This window comes from Culex pipiens, chromosome 2 (assembly GCF_016801865.2).
Source record: "Culex pipiens pallens isolate TS chromosome 2, TS_CPP_V2, whole genome shotgun sequence".
Taxonomy (NCBI): Eukaryota; Metazoa; Arthropoda; class Insecta; order Diptera; family Culicidae; genus Culex; species Culex pipiens.
This window is the reverse complement of record NC_068938.1, coordinates 46,731,760-46,746,121: the sequence shown is the minus strand read 5'-3', so window position 1 is coordinate 46,746,121 and position 14,362 is coordinate 46,731,760. Positions and strand designations below refer to the sequence as shown.

The 14,362-nt window shown below is 37.3% G+C and overlaps 1 protein-coding gene across 4 annotated transcripts in view; it reads left to right on the top strand.

Annotated features, from left to right (window-relative positions):
• LOC120424412 (probable nuclear hormone receptor HR3) overlaps positions 1 to 14,362 on the top strand; it is a 254,783-nt gene that overhangs the window by 138,969 nt on the left and 101,452 nt on the right. Inside the window, exons 1-2 of one of the 4 annotated variants that reach the window (XM_039588521.2) lie at positions 7,227 to 7,381; positions 8,410 to 8,978. The exons of 1 other annotated variant lie outside the window; for it this stretch is intronic. The gene's annotated coding sequence lies outside the window, so the exon portion shown is untranslated. Of the gene's footprint in view, positions 1 to 7,221; positions 8,979 to 14,362 lie in introns of those variants that run through there. 2 more of the 4 variants (XM_039588520.2, XM_039588522.2) reach the window with 2 other exon arrangements.

Genomic DNA, 14,362 nt, shown 5'->3' with positions numbered 1-14,362 from the left:
TCTTAAAGATTTTCGAACTAATTATTTACGTGTATTTTTTTTTGTGTTTTGTTGGGATTTTATGTTACAGAACTTAAATATTTCCACAATCGTCCAAGCATAGCAACTGTTCAAAAAGAAAAATCACGGAAAAGTACCCGTTACCATTGTCCATCCTCTAATGTGGGTCATTTATAATTAGGCTTGTCGATCGGCTCATTATCTGATAAATGTCGTCAATGCGTTACCTGCTGCAAAAAGGGTGCAAAACAACAATGTGCGTAATTGGCAAATTCAAACTTATCTCACAAAGTACTTCAGCTGTCACTTTTTGGGCATTGTCCCTAACCTCACACAACCTTATCGAGATCAAGCACGGAAAAAATAAGCTAACAACTTTCAGTTTCAAAGTGCATCAATCGATTAAAACCGAGCGCTGATCGTGATATCAGCTGAACTTTGCTATTTTTGTTATTATTGTTGTTGTTGTTGTCGTTCTGCAAACAGCACAACAAATAACGACGACACACTCAGTTCGAGAACGTTGCACTCCTCGCGTCGTTAGAGAATCGTAGAAAACGCGCTTTTCCGTAGTTCGTTCTCGGGCAAACAAACGGTGAACCAGCTGTGCGGAGTGACGACACACGGCGTACGACACACGGGGGGGAGTTCGTACGACGTACTGCAGCAGAGAACATCGACCCGGTGGACAGTGGTTGAGTGGTTGAGAACTATTCATTGATTTTTTTTTGGTTTATTTTTGTGTTATTGCAAGAATAAAATTGAAAAAAGTTGATGAGTATCGCATAGCGACATTGAATCGCTAATAAATAAAATAAATCTGCCAATCTCCAAATGAAAACAACATCAAACTCTAACATTTCAACTCACTTTTTTGCATAACCTAACCTAACCTAATATTTGAATTTTTTGACCACTACAAGATGAAACCTAAGGTGAAAACAATAATTGATATATTCAACACTTTTCATTTTCAAAAATTCCAAACATTTTTAAATCAACCCAAAAATGCTAAAAATGATTCTGAACGCAAGAGAATGCATTTTAAATTGATTTCAGCTGGTAGCACTTAAATTTCCATTGAAATTTTGATTCTTTTTTGACAAAGAACTTTGTCCTAAGGGCTCTATTCTGGTGAGGTGTCAATCCAGAAAACCGAAAAATGTCGCGCGTTACGAAAATGTTGCATGCTTGGTACTGGGGAAGAGGTCTGCGACGCAACAAGGCACTGTTGCGTGGAATTTTCCACACAGTTGAAACAAAAAGCGAATGATGAGGTTTGGGATAACCGGCACAAAAAGGCGGGGCATCCGTCACCATTTCGAGCCAATATAAACCCCGCTCGATCAGCCCAAGAAAATCATTCTATCGCTGGACGCCGAGAAGTGAACAACAACCTGGACCTGGAAGCAGATGGCCTGGAGGCCCAGAAGCAGTTGGCCGACAAGCAGCTGGCCTAGAGCAAGGAGCAGCCCAAGCGGAGGCAGGCCAGCCGGAATATTCTGGCCACAAGACACGGAGTGGCCAGAACCCTCAGGGGTGTTCCGATGGAAGGCCATATGAGACTGGGCAATATGGGTATCAAACTTCTTGGTTTTCTGGTACTGGTAATTAAAATGGCCATTTTGACAGTATTGGCCACAACCTGGAGTGGCCGGTGCCCTCAGGGAGGTTGTCCCGGGAGGACATTTACCGAACCATACGATTTTGGGCAATATGGGTATCAAACTTCTTGGTTTTCTGGTACTGGTAATTAAAATGGCCATTTTGACAGTATTGGCCACAACCTGGAGTGGCCGGTGCCCTCAGGTAGGTACTCCCGAGAGGACATTTACCGAACCGTACGATTTTGGACAATATGGGTATCAAAATTCATGTTTTTCGATACTGGTTATGAAAATGGCCATTTTGACAGTATTGGCCGCAACCTCATAAGTTGGCCAACTGCGATCGTTTGACGTTTGATTGTTAATATTCGTTCTATTTTTTTAAATGGAAATTGTTTGGGGGAAAATATTTTAATTAATTTAAGCGCCAAAAGCTATAAAAATGCACCAAAAGCAGTGCATGAATCATTTAAAACAATAACTCTTTCGTGAATTTTTCGTTGGCCCTGAAAAGCGCCATTTTGTTGCATTGCAGCAGAAGTTGATTCTTGTGGCCATCTTCACGAGCGTCCATCCAAGTAGGCCTTGTTTTTCTCCTTGGACGTCATTTTGGCAGCAATTTCACGCACACGCTGGCGTGTTTCTTCTTCTCGGAGCTCGCTCTTGATTTCCTCCAGTCGTTGTTTTTTCCGGTGCTGCTGCTGCTGCTACGATGTTGTCGGTTCGAACGATGACGATGGAATGATAATCGTTGGCAAAAATGCTGCCTTTACGACTTCCCATCCCCACCAGTGCATTAAAAAAGCAAATGTCGTAGGAATGGGATAACCGGCGCAAAGGGGCGGGGCATCCGTCTCCATTCTAAGCCAATATAAGCCCGCTCGGTCAACCCTGGGAAATCAATCTATCGTTGGACGCCGAGGAGTAAACAACAAACTGGACCTGGAAGCAGATGACCTGGAGGCCCAAAAGCAGTTGGCCGACAAGCAGCTAGCCTGGAGCTAGGAGCAGACCAAGCGGAAGCAGGCCAGCCGGAATTATTGAGAGCCACCGGAATATTCTGGCCCCAAGACCCGGAATGGTCAGATCCCTCCGGGTTGTTCCGATGGAAGGCCATACGAGACTGGACATTATGGGTATCAATCTTCTGGTATTTTGATACTGGTAATGAAAATAGCCATTTTGACAGATTTGGCCACAGCCTGGAGTGGCCGGTGCCCTCAGGGAGGTTGTCCCAGGTGGACATTTAACGAACTAAACGATTTTGGGCAATATGGGTATCAAAATTCATGATTTTCAATGCTGGTAATGCAAATGGCCATTTTGACCGTATTGGCCACAACCTGGAGTGGCCGGTGCCCCCAGGGAGGTTCTCTCAGGAAGACATTTACCGAACCATACGATTTTGGGCAATATTTTATCAATATTCATGGTTTTCAATATTGGTAATGAAAATAGCAATTTAGAAAAAAGTTGGCCAAAAGCTGGAGTGGCCAGTGCCCTAAAGGAAAGTTTGCCCGGGGAGACATCTACTGAACCAACGAGTATTGGCAATATGAGTATCACAACTCATGGTTTTCAATACAGGCCATTTCGAAAAAAGTGGCCACAATCTGGAGAGGCCGCTACCTCACGATTATTCCGATTGGGGGACAAACATCGAACCATACAGATACCATGGTTTTTTATACAAAGCATAAAGAGAAATTGAGCGAAAATAAAATCCAATGATGCTTTGGTTTTATCTGACGCATAATTCAACAAAATGGCTTAGTTTTAAAAGCTTTTCTGCTAAGTTCTTTGTCATACTGGCCATGTGTAACATAACCACCTGCACCTTTTTTTGATATTTTTTGGCCTCTGATTTTAAAGGGGGGGGGGCAAAAACTTCAAATAAAATTTGTACCAGCCTGAACATTTTTTAAGCATTTCAAAAAAAACTTTAGAAGAAACGTTAATAGCTACAGTGTGGCCTACTCCAGTATAAAAATAAATGAAAATTTATAAAAATTTTAATCTTAATTTTTAAATCATTGTCAAAATTGATGCCAAATATGTAATTGTTACAATGACTTACTTCTCAAAATTGCCGATCAACACATAATCTAATGAAGTATTATAAAGGCTGAATCCTTAACTCAAACTTTTGATACTATTTAAATCGACATGAAGTTTTACAAAATAGTGTGACAATAAAAAAACTGTTTATTCTGGATGCGTATTGAAATAATTTTGTATAGCTAATTTAGATAAAAACAAAATTCAGATTGGAAAAAAGTCAAAGGCATTCTGTCAAAATGTCTTCTTTTAAGAATAAAAAAACAAATTACACAAAAATATAGGTATTTCAGAAAATTTCATAGAGCGGAAATTTAATAAAATGACAAAGAAGGATTATCCTACAGATATCATATAGGCAACTATTTTTTTATTCGAAAAACGTTTATATTTGAAACAAAAACTCACAAAAAAACTTACAGATAATTAAGGCTTGCAACAAGTTGCATGCAATTCCAACAAAACACTATTGAAAAGGATTTTCCAAAAAATCGTCTGTTTCCCCACTTTAGGTTGGCGTCCGTGTGTTTGATAATCTCGAAAACCAAAACAGTTTCCAAAATAATTACTTTTCGAAACAAGTGCTGCAAAGTTTAGTTTTCCAGTCTCAAATCAGTACTAAAACAAGTTTTTCAGCATTGCAAAAGTAATAATTTCTCTGAAACTTATAAATAAAATGCAAATGCTCACAGATATGTTTTTTTTGTGGGATGTTTTGGAATATTTTCTGTTTTGAAAAAAAAATCAAAAAATATAAAAAAACGTTACTAAATCCACCCTTAGGTGGTTGGTGCCTTCCTCACATTTGAAAGGAGAACCTTTCAGTGATCTATCAGTTTGACTCATTATTCATACCATCAAGTTTAGTCAGATCTTTCAGGGCACTTATGAGCTTACAACATATGATAGGGTAGTCAAATCTCTAATTCAATTCGTGCTCGTTGGAAAGGTCTTTTGATTACCTACCCAACGACAGGTCGCTTGATAGATCCGGACAACGTTTTCATCTAAATATCTGAGACCCAACCTCCAAAAAGTGCATAAATAACACTTAAATGCTTATAACTTTTGATAGGGTTGTCAGATCTTCAATGTCTTGGACGCGTTGGAAAGGTCTTTCAAATACCTTTCTGAAAATGTATAACATAACGGGTTTTCTTACAAAACCACCCTTTTTACAATCTTCCGAACTTTAGTCAAAATCGTTTTTTTAGCATAACTTTTGAAGTACTTAACTAAACTGCATAAATTTTAATATCGACTTATGGGACCCCAAGACGGATCGAATGAGGCCAAAACGGACAAAAGCGGTTTAGCCAGTCTCGAGATGATCGGTGACAATTTTTTGATCAACATCCCACCACACACACAGACATTTGCTCATAATTTGATTCTGAGTCGATAGTTATACATGAAGGTGGGTCTAGGTCTAATTGAGAAGTTCATTTTTCAAGTGATTTTATAACCTTTCCTCAGTAAGGCGAGGAAGTCAAAAAGTGAAAAAATAATAAACACTTTTTTTCAGATTTAAAAGAATGCAAACTAACATAGATAATATGCCTAAAACCGACCGGCAGTCGCCTACGTGTATTTTGTACACACTTTTTAATAACACTTCCAAAGGGTCTTTTACCTGAAAAAGATTAGATTTTCATTTGAGTCTTTGGTCTTTTGAAAATTTCCAGCAAAACAAAAATTATCTACATTGAAATAAAAAAAAGGGACATTTGCCGGACCGTAAGAGTTGGGGCAATATGGGTATCAAAATTTATGGTTCTTGATACTGGACATGAAATTTGACATTTCGGCAGTAGTGGCCACAATCCGGAGTGGCCGCAGGCCCCGGGGATGTTCCGATGGGGGGACATTTGCCGGACCAGTAGTGGCCACAATCCGGAGTGGCCGGAGGTCCCGCGGATGTTCCGATGGGGGCAGTTTTAATGTTTGCTGTTGTAATTTACTTTGCTGCCACCGATTGCTTCCAACAACCTTGCAAAAACATTTCCGCATCTTAGTAACTTTCGAGTGGTGAGGGATAGTCGATTGATTTCACCTTGATTTCTATTTCAGCTCCACTTGCAATTTCCGTCCCCTTAGTTCGATAGGACGTTAATTATAAGGGAATAATGGGGAAATTTGGACCGTACATTCTAATCGAAAATTTCAACAATCATCTTGCAAAGTTCTTTGTCATACTGGTCATGTGTAACATAACCACCTGCACCTTTTTATTCATAAAATCTTAAAAATATATTTAAAATATTTATAATTGATGTTTTTTATCAATAAATTCCGCAATACATATCCGCCACCCTATTATTCGAAGATTTGATTTTTTTAAATACTTTTATCTGAAGGTTTCTTTAGAGACTTCGGATAGTCGAATAATATAAAAAAGTCCACACTTGTATTCAACATTCCCATGCTGCCGTTCTACGCATAATTTTCCCATGTTCAAAAAAGTGCAACAACCCCAATCCACCCTTTTCGACCGTTTTTTGTGTTTCTTCGCATAATTGTCCCGTGGTTATTGTATTCACCCCATATGTCCCTGATGGGACAAACAGACTTGGTGTTGTTTTTGATGAGTTTCCTAACAAAGTACTAGATTTTATGTGTTTTTCGAAAAGTGAATGTCAAACTTAACCTAAAAATGACAACAAGTCAGAATCGACCAAAAATGACATGGGACAATTATGCGTAGAACGGCAGCATATTAATTGAAAAAATAAAATGGTACATTATCCTAATTATCCAAAGTGGCAGGCCACTATCTTAGAAAGCTTTGGAGCATTTTTGGAGCCATACTTCAAGTTAGACCCAAATGTTGATAAACATAAAAATTTCGTAATCGATCAAATCATAAAATTTTGTTTGATAATTTCGGATAATTACGGATTTTTCGCAAAAAAAAGTCATATTTTCTGGAAGTTTTAAACAGTAAAAAAGTAATATGAAAACCATTTAATGTTTTTTTTTTCATAAAATCTAAATTTTAAAAACAAAAACTTTACAATTCAATATCATAAAAATAACATAACCTCCCTTTAAACTTCCACTGTGTCGCACCGCAACATCACAGTGACGTTTTAAAGTTCCTCCCGCCAGCAGAACCTCATAGACAAACTTGTCAGTGTGTCGGTGCGCGCTCTTCTTTCCATACACTATCGCGCCGCCAGGCACGCGATGACGCGAAAATATCGGTAGTTCGGCCGCCCGACGGCTGCGAAGCAGCGTTCATTGAACGCCGCCGTCGTCATTCTAACATAAACATTATTCAATAATCATATGCTTCGCGGTGAGCGCCTCCCGAAGGGTGGGGTCACTCACGCTCCCTCCCGAACTCACCACCATCGTGGGTGGGTTGCTGAATGAGTGGGGAAAAAGGGGAGTCGTGTTCCATGGAGACGGCACCGGTCGCCGCGCCGGTGTCTGTTTGGGGAGGGTCACTCACGGGGGTCATCGACGCCGCCGACCGGGGGCACTCACGGCACACCCGCGCGAGTTCCTCGCGAGAGTGGCTCGCCTCTGATACGGTGCTGGGCCGGCCAATGTGTCAGTAATACTACTAGCGCGGTTCCCGTACGGAGTCACGGTTCCGAGTTGGTCGCGGTCGCGTAGCAAAATTCCATCGCGACGTTTGACGTTTCTCGGCGCGAGTGTGAGGAGGAGGAGTGCGCTTCACGAGGATTACAGAAAGAAACGTGTCGTTCCCAGTTTGTATTTCACGTTTTATAGTTTGATGCGGAAAATGAAATCTCGAGCTGTCAAAAAATTGGAAGAGAAAAGTATTACTTAATGGAGTGTGGCTGTGGCATAGAGCGTGAGCTTCAATCAACCAAGAAAGTGCCTCGATTTTGATAGTGAACGAAGAATCACATCTCGCACCAATACAGCGCCGCGCCAAGTGTGCGTGAATGGCTTAGCGATCTTTTTCGGCGGGTGTCAAATTTTTAGAGGTTGTGCAAGTGTCACTGCATGGTTGAGAATTTCGCCACCGGCGGCGGCCAGTGTTGTGAAAATGGGCACAAAAGAGAAGAGTGCAAACAGAGGCAGAAAAAAAATCCGCTAAATCAGCTCTCGGCACGACGACAACAACGGCACAGTCGAAGAATACAATTTTCATGAAAAATGGATAGGTTCAATGACACGAACGCCAAACATACACACACACAGAGGCACATTGAGAGGGGGGAGGCAGTAAGAATAAGGGGGGCCGAGCAAGAAGTGTACAAATATAAATATATACATATTGGTTTGATGCACACTCTCGTATATTCTTGAATGACTCTGGGGCACTCTCTTAAGGGGGATCCCCCAACCGAAGAAAGAGAGCGAGAACGCGCGCGAGCTCCACTTGTCAAAATCTCAACAGGAAAGAACGAGACACCGCGACGTAACTCAGCGCACGAGGGACCCCCGAAAAGTGGGGGCCCCCCAAAAAAGTTCGGCAAGGTCACTCACTTGGGGGCACCACGCGTTTGACACTCACCTTTGGGAGCGAACAAAAAAACCTCATCATCAGAGGCTCAAATCGCCGAAAATCGCGGCAGCGCGCAATTGACAATCGCGATCGACGGCGGTTCGAGCCCCGATGGTGGCGAGATTTTTTGTTCAAACCTTTCAAAGGTGACCCCAAGTGAACCGGGAAGTGTTGGTGGGATTCGGTGTTTGTGTGTGTGTGCGGCGTGCAGTGCTTCTGGCGCAATATTTTTACAGGAAATTTTACGCACCCCTACCGCAGGAAGAAGGATCTATCAGTGAGTGTGTTGTAACAGTGCACGGAAATCGGTGTAAATCTTACATGGAAAGTGATGTAAAGCAAGCGAAGGCATGAGCTGAGCCGAGTTCGATGCTCCCGAGAAACGGAGAAGAATCAACAGCGGTTGAAGTTAAATGTTTCGTCTGTCTATGTAAATGTGCGTGAATATTTACTCAAGTGATTAGAGAGCAGCGTGTAAATGTAATAGTTTGATTAGCACCTGACGGGTCAAACCCAGGGAGAAAAGGCCTTTGCTGCGTGAGCAGCAGCGTGAAAAGTACGGTTTCGAAAAAGCTGTGAGAAGAGGAAAAACGAATCCAGCAAAGTTCAATATCAGTCAGAATTATAAATATTTAATCGCCGTTGAAAAATAACATACAAGTGTGCTGTAAAAACAAACCCACAAAAAAAAAACAAATTGAAATTACAAATAACCGGGAGTTGTCCAAAACCGACAACGAAAAAAAAAACAAACCACACAAGTTTGCACCCGAAAAAAACAAACCGCAGCGCAGAGTTTAATTAAAATCGAAATTTACATAAATTCGCAGGTATGAATAACGAATTAATATTTTATGAACAGGAGCCGCGCGCGCGGCACAAACACACACAGCGACAGAGAGAGAACAAAAAGGGTCAGTCAGTTATGATTTTCCATTTTTTTTTTTAATAAACTCCCATTGCATAAATCGTGGCGCAGAGCATAACCGATTCGATTCGTATTAAATTTTTAATTGGAAGCTGGACTGCTCCACACACACACCCCCTCGGCAGCACGCTTGTGGGGGGGTGCGTTTTTAATCGAATTTAAATGCCCCACGTGTGCGGGCACGTGTGGAAAGAGGAAAGAGCAGTAATGAATGGATATTGTGCGCACTTTGGTGCATGTGTGTGTGTGTGTGTCGCAAAACGGGAAAACAATCTGGGTGGATTAATTTTAAATCGAAATGCTTTCCGCTCGATTGGAGCGTGATTTATTGATTTGGAGGGGAGGGGGAGGGCATAATAAGGGGGTGAACTTGAAAGGCACGTGCTGTGCAGAATTATTTTCGAGAATATGATGCAGATTTGATTGCTAAAGTTTTACTTCTTTGATTTATTATTATCGTTTTTGAATTGTTGATTAAAAACTGTTTTTTTTTAAATTACGCATAATAAAAAAGTTATGCAATAAAAAAGTCTTTATGTTTTTATTATTTTTTTCATAGTTTATTTCTAAAATTGAAAAAAAAACCATTTCGGGATCCGCCGAAAAACAGACACGTCCCTGAATCTTGATTTTTGTTTATCCAATCGTTTCACACAAAAATCAATTGTGTCATGTTACAAAGTATACGGATTTCGAATCATGACGTTAATAAATATCAACAAAAATCTTGATTTAATTCACCTTAAGGATGAGAAAGAATCGTTCTTATAAAATGAAAAGTGTTAAAAATATGTCCATGAAAAAAAAATACACACACTATGAATCACATTCTGCTAAAACGCTCAACCAAACCACAATGAAGTTTTATTAGTATTGATTAATTTAATGAAAACTTTTTTTTACAAATCTGTCGTGTAACTAATTTTTGTTCCTGCCATTCTTTAGGGACGAAACGGCATAACTTTCTTGTACTAAAAATAACAGAATCGAAAAATAATATTTACGATATACGGAATAAAAAGTTTCACTTTTCAAGACCTGTGTTGAAAAGTAATAATTTTCAATAGTGTTTTGATTTGAACAGTGAATTGACTGAACACAGGAATATTTGACTTAAAATTGTTAGATGTTGTCAGAAATTGCAAAATAGTCGTTTTTTTTCAGCACTCGTCGTGTTAATCCAACTTGGTAAAACTCGATTTGAGAAAAAATATTGTAAAACCCATAGGTAACAAAAATATTTTAAGCATTCTTTAGTCTTCAAATTTGAATCCGGACAAAATGTGTACGAATTTTCAAAAAAAGTTAATTAAAAAAATGATTTTGAGATTGAATCAAAGAAAGTTAAAAATTAAAAATGAGTTTCAGAAACATGTTAAGTTTAAGTTTCTCAATATTTCAATTCATTTGTAGGAACAGAGACTTCTTTTAAGGTGAGCAGTTCTCTAGGATTTCGGTCATTCGATTTTTTTTGTATTTTTTAATCCGGCTGAAACTTTTTTGGTGCCTTCGGTATGCCCAAAGAAGCCATTTTGCATCATTAGTTTGTCCATATAATTTTCCATACAAATTTGGCAGCTGTCCATACAAAAATGATGTATGAAAATTCAAAAATCTGTATCTTTTGAAGGAATTTTTTGATCGATTTGGTGTCTACGGCAAAGTTGTAGGTATGGATACGGACTACACTGGAAAAAAATGATACACAGTAAAAAAAAATTGGTGATTTTTTTATTTAACTTTTTATCACTAAAACTTGATTTGCAAAAAAACACTATTTTTATTTTTTTTTATTTTTTGATATGTTTTAGAGGACATAAAATGCCAACTTTTCAGAAATTTCCAGGTTGTGCAAAAAATCATTGAGCGAGTTATGAATTTTTGAATCAATACTGATTTTTTCAAAAAATCGAAATATTGGTCGCAAAAATTTTTCAACTTCATTTTTCGATGTATAATCAAATTTGCAATCAAAAAGTACTTTAGTGAAATTTTGATAAAGTGCACCGTTTTCATGTTAAATCCATTTTTAAGGTGACTTTTTTGAAAATAGTCGCAGTTTTTAATTTTTTAAAATTAGTGCACATGTTTGCCCACTTTTGAAAAAAATATTTTTGAAAAGCTGAGAAAATTCTCTATATTTTGCTTCTTCAGACTTTGTTGATACGACCTTTAGTTGCTGAGATATTGCAATGCAAAGGTTTAAAAACAGGAAATTTGATGTTTTCAAAGTCTAACTTAAACAGCCCACCATTTTTCAATGTCGATATCTCGGCAACTAATGGTCCAATTTTCAATGTTAATATATGAAACATTTTAAAAATTTCCGATCTTTTTGAAAACAATATTTTCAAAATTTTCAAATCAAGACTAACATTTTAAAAGGGCGAAATATTGAATGTTTGGCCTTTTTGAAATGTTAGTCTTGATTTGAAAATTTTGAAAATATTGTTTTCAAAAAGATCGGAAATTTTTTAAATGTTTCATATATTAACATTGAAAATTGGACCATTAGTTGCCGAGATATCGACATTGAAAAATGGTGGGCTGTTTAAGTTAGACTTTGAAAACATCAAATTTCCTGTTTTTAAACCTTTGCATTGCAATATCTCAGCAACTAAAGGTCGTATCAACAAAGTCTGAAGAAGCAAAATATAGAGAATTTTCTCAGCTTTTCAAAAATATTTTTTTCAAAAGTGGGCAAACATGTGCACTAATTTTAAAAAATTAAAGACTGCGACTATTTTCAAAAAAGTCACCTTAAAAATGGATTTAACATGAAAACGGTGCACTTTATCAAAATTTCACTAAAGTACTTTTTGATTGCAAATTTGATTATACATCGAAAAATGAAGTTGAAAAATTTTTGCGACCAATATTTCGATTTTTTGAAAAAATCAGTATTGATTCAAAAATTCATAACTCGCTCAATGATTTTTTGCACAACCTGGAAATTTCTGAAAAGTTGGCATTTTATGTCCTCTAAAACATATCAAAAAATAAAAAAAAATAAAAATAGTGTTTTTTTGCAAATCAAGTTTTAGTGATAAAAAGTTAAATAAATGGCTTCTTTGGGCATACCGAAGGCACCAAAAAAGTTTCAGCCGGATTAAAAAATACAAAAATTAAAATTGAAGAAAAAAAACCGATTTCGTAGAGAATTGCTCAGGTGTCAAATGTCAGACCTGTCGACCTTACCCGGATATTATTTATCAAACAAGTTTTAAAAAGTGTATCATTTTCTATATCATACTGATTAGGCTGGAAATTTTTTTTTTATCAAAAGTTTTTGTCTCATCATCACAATTTTACATCATTACAGTTAAGCTGCAATAAAAAAAATGCAAAATATCAATGAATTTATGATAATAATTCTTTTAAAACTTTTTCCTTCGATCCAAAAGTAAGTTTTGATTTAAAATACATAAATTAATATCATGCTATGTATTCTTAAAAGTTTACAACCGATTTTAAAAGATTTTTAATCAAATTGTTTTTTTGAACCCCTAAAAAACCTAATAACACAACCAAACATTTTTGAAGTTGATTCCAGTTAACGCTCTAGTTTCTTTAAGGTATGATATATTTGGGCTCCTTGAACACGATCCAATCGACAGACCTGAATTTAAGCAAATTTGCTGCCAACAAATAAAATTCCAGAGTTTTTTTTAAAAAGGTCCTATAAGCTATTGTTTTTCATATGTTTATAGGACCTATTAAAAAAACTCTAGAATTTTAAATCTCAGGTATAAAGGGTACGCAGGGTTGCTCAAAAAAGGGTACGCATGGTCGCTTATGATGATTCCATAGCATTTATACCCGAAATTTACAATTTTATAAGTTGGAAGAGAATTCACTACAATTCAATTTTATTGCTTGATGTGTTTTAAGGGATCATAAATCTACCATACCTTGATGATGCTGATGCCTTTACTGACATCAACTTCAACAATGTCGAGTTGTGCAATTTCGATTCAATTTAATACGGTTACATTTGTCAATAAGACTGGTACAAATTTCATTTTATGTTTTTGTCCTTCGACACTGGTCAAATTCAAATTTCAAGACAGTATAAAAAAAACGAAAGGTATCACAAAATGCATTACAGTTATGCTCCCATTAATAAACCCAAAAATTCAAAATTTTCTAAAAGTTTCAAAAATCTCTATTTGATTGAAAATAAATAAATAATCAATGTATTCTTAAAAGCTTTTTAATTTTACATGTTTTCAAACTATAACTTGGTATTTGGATCATGGATATTTGGATGTTAATCAATTAATCCAAACTTTTTTGTTTTAATCAATTTCCAAAATTTTAATCCATTTTTTACTGAATTATGCCATTACAAAAAAATCTCCGTGCAGATATTTTCCTCAAGACATTCCACCTAAACCAATATTTCCCCTCAACAACCGCCCACCAAACGAGGCCATCGACCTGAAAGACAACAACGACTGACGCCGCGATATCAGCGCGTCACTTTCTTACGTTACTCACCAAACCTCACCCTGACAACTGCGTGATTTTGGCTTTTCTTCAGTGTTGTCATTATTATTAGCCGAAATACTCTCCGGTCAACAGTTGTAATTTTATTTACGTCTATAGTTTTGCACTTTTTCGCTGAGCCAACACTCAACTCAATTTGAAGCCTGGCTGTAATCAAACTGTGATTATGTCACTTTTTTTTCGCTTGACTTTTGAGCAGTGAACCGAGCGAAATACGTCAGATAGGGGCAAAAGACTCCTCCTTTTTGTGTGAGCGCTTTTTGGGAGTGGGTCGAACTGTGTGTGAACGTCCTCTTTAGAAGAAAATTGTCCAAGGAGTGGGTGATTAACGAACGTTTTTGGGGAGAGGGATCACAGTTAAATAAATTGTTGAGTATTTGTTTGCAAATTGTTATTTTTCAATGAGTGATAAAATCGAAATCTTTCAACACTAACAATGAGTAAAAATTTTAAATTTAACTTAATTTCATTTGATAATTTTTCCTTGTGTAAGAATTTGGTAGGTTTGGATTACAGCCAAATGATACTGCTGAATCTGTTTTACTTATCAAATTCTGGACCAGTGCAAACTGGTAATGTTATCACGGCGGTGTCCACAAATATACTTTACGAGTCTTTGCTTTATGGCCAAAAAATCGGCATTGTTTAAAACAAATCCGGTTGCATTTGAACTAGGAACACCTTTTAAGCAAGGAAGATTAATATAAATTTACTTAACTTTAAGATTTGTTCCGATTTCTTTAGGTAGTTCAGTTAAAAGAAACAAGTCAAAAAGCA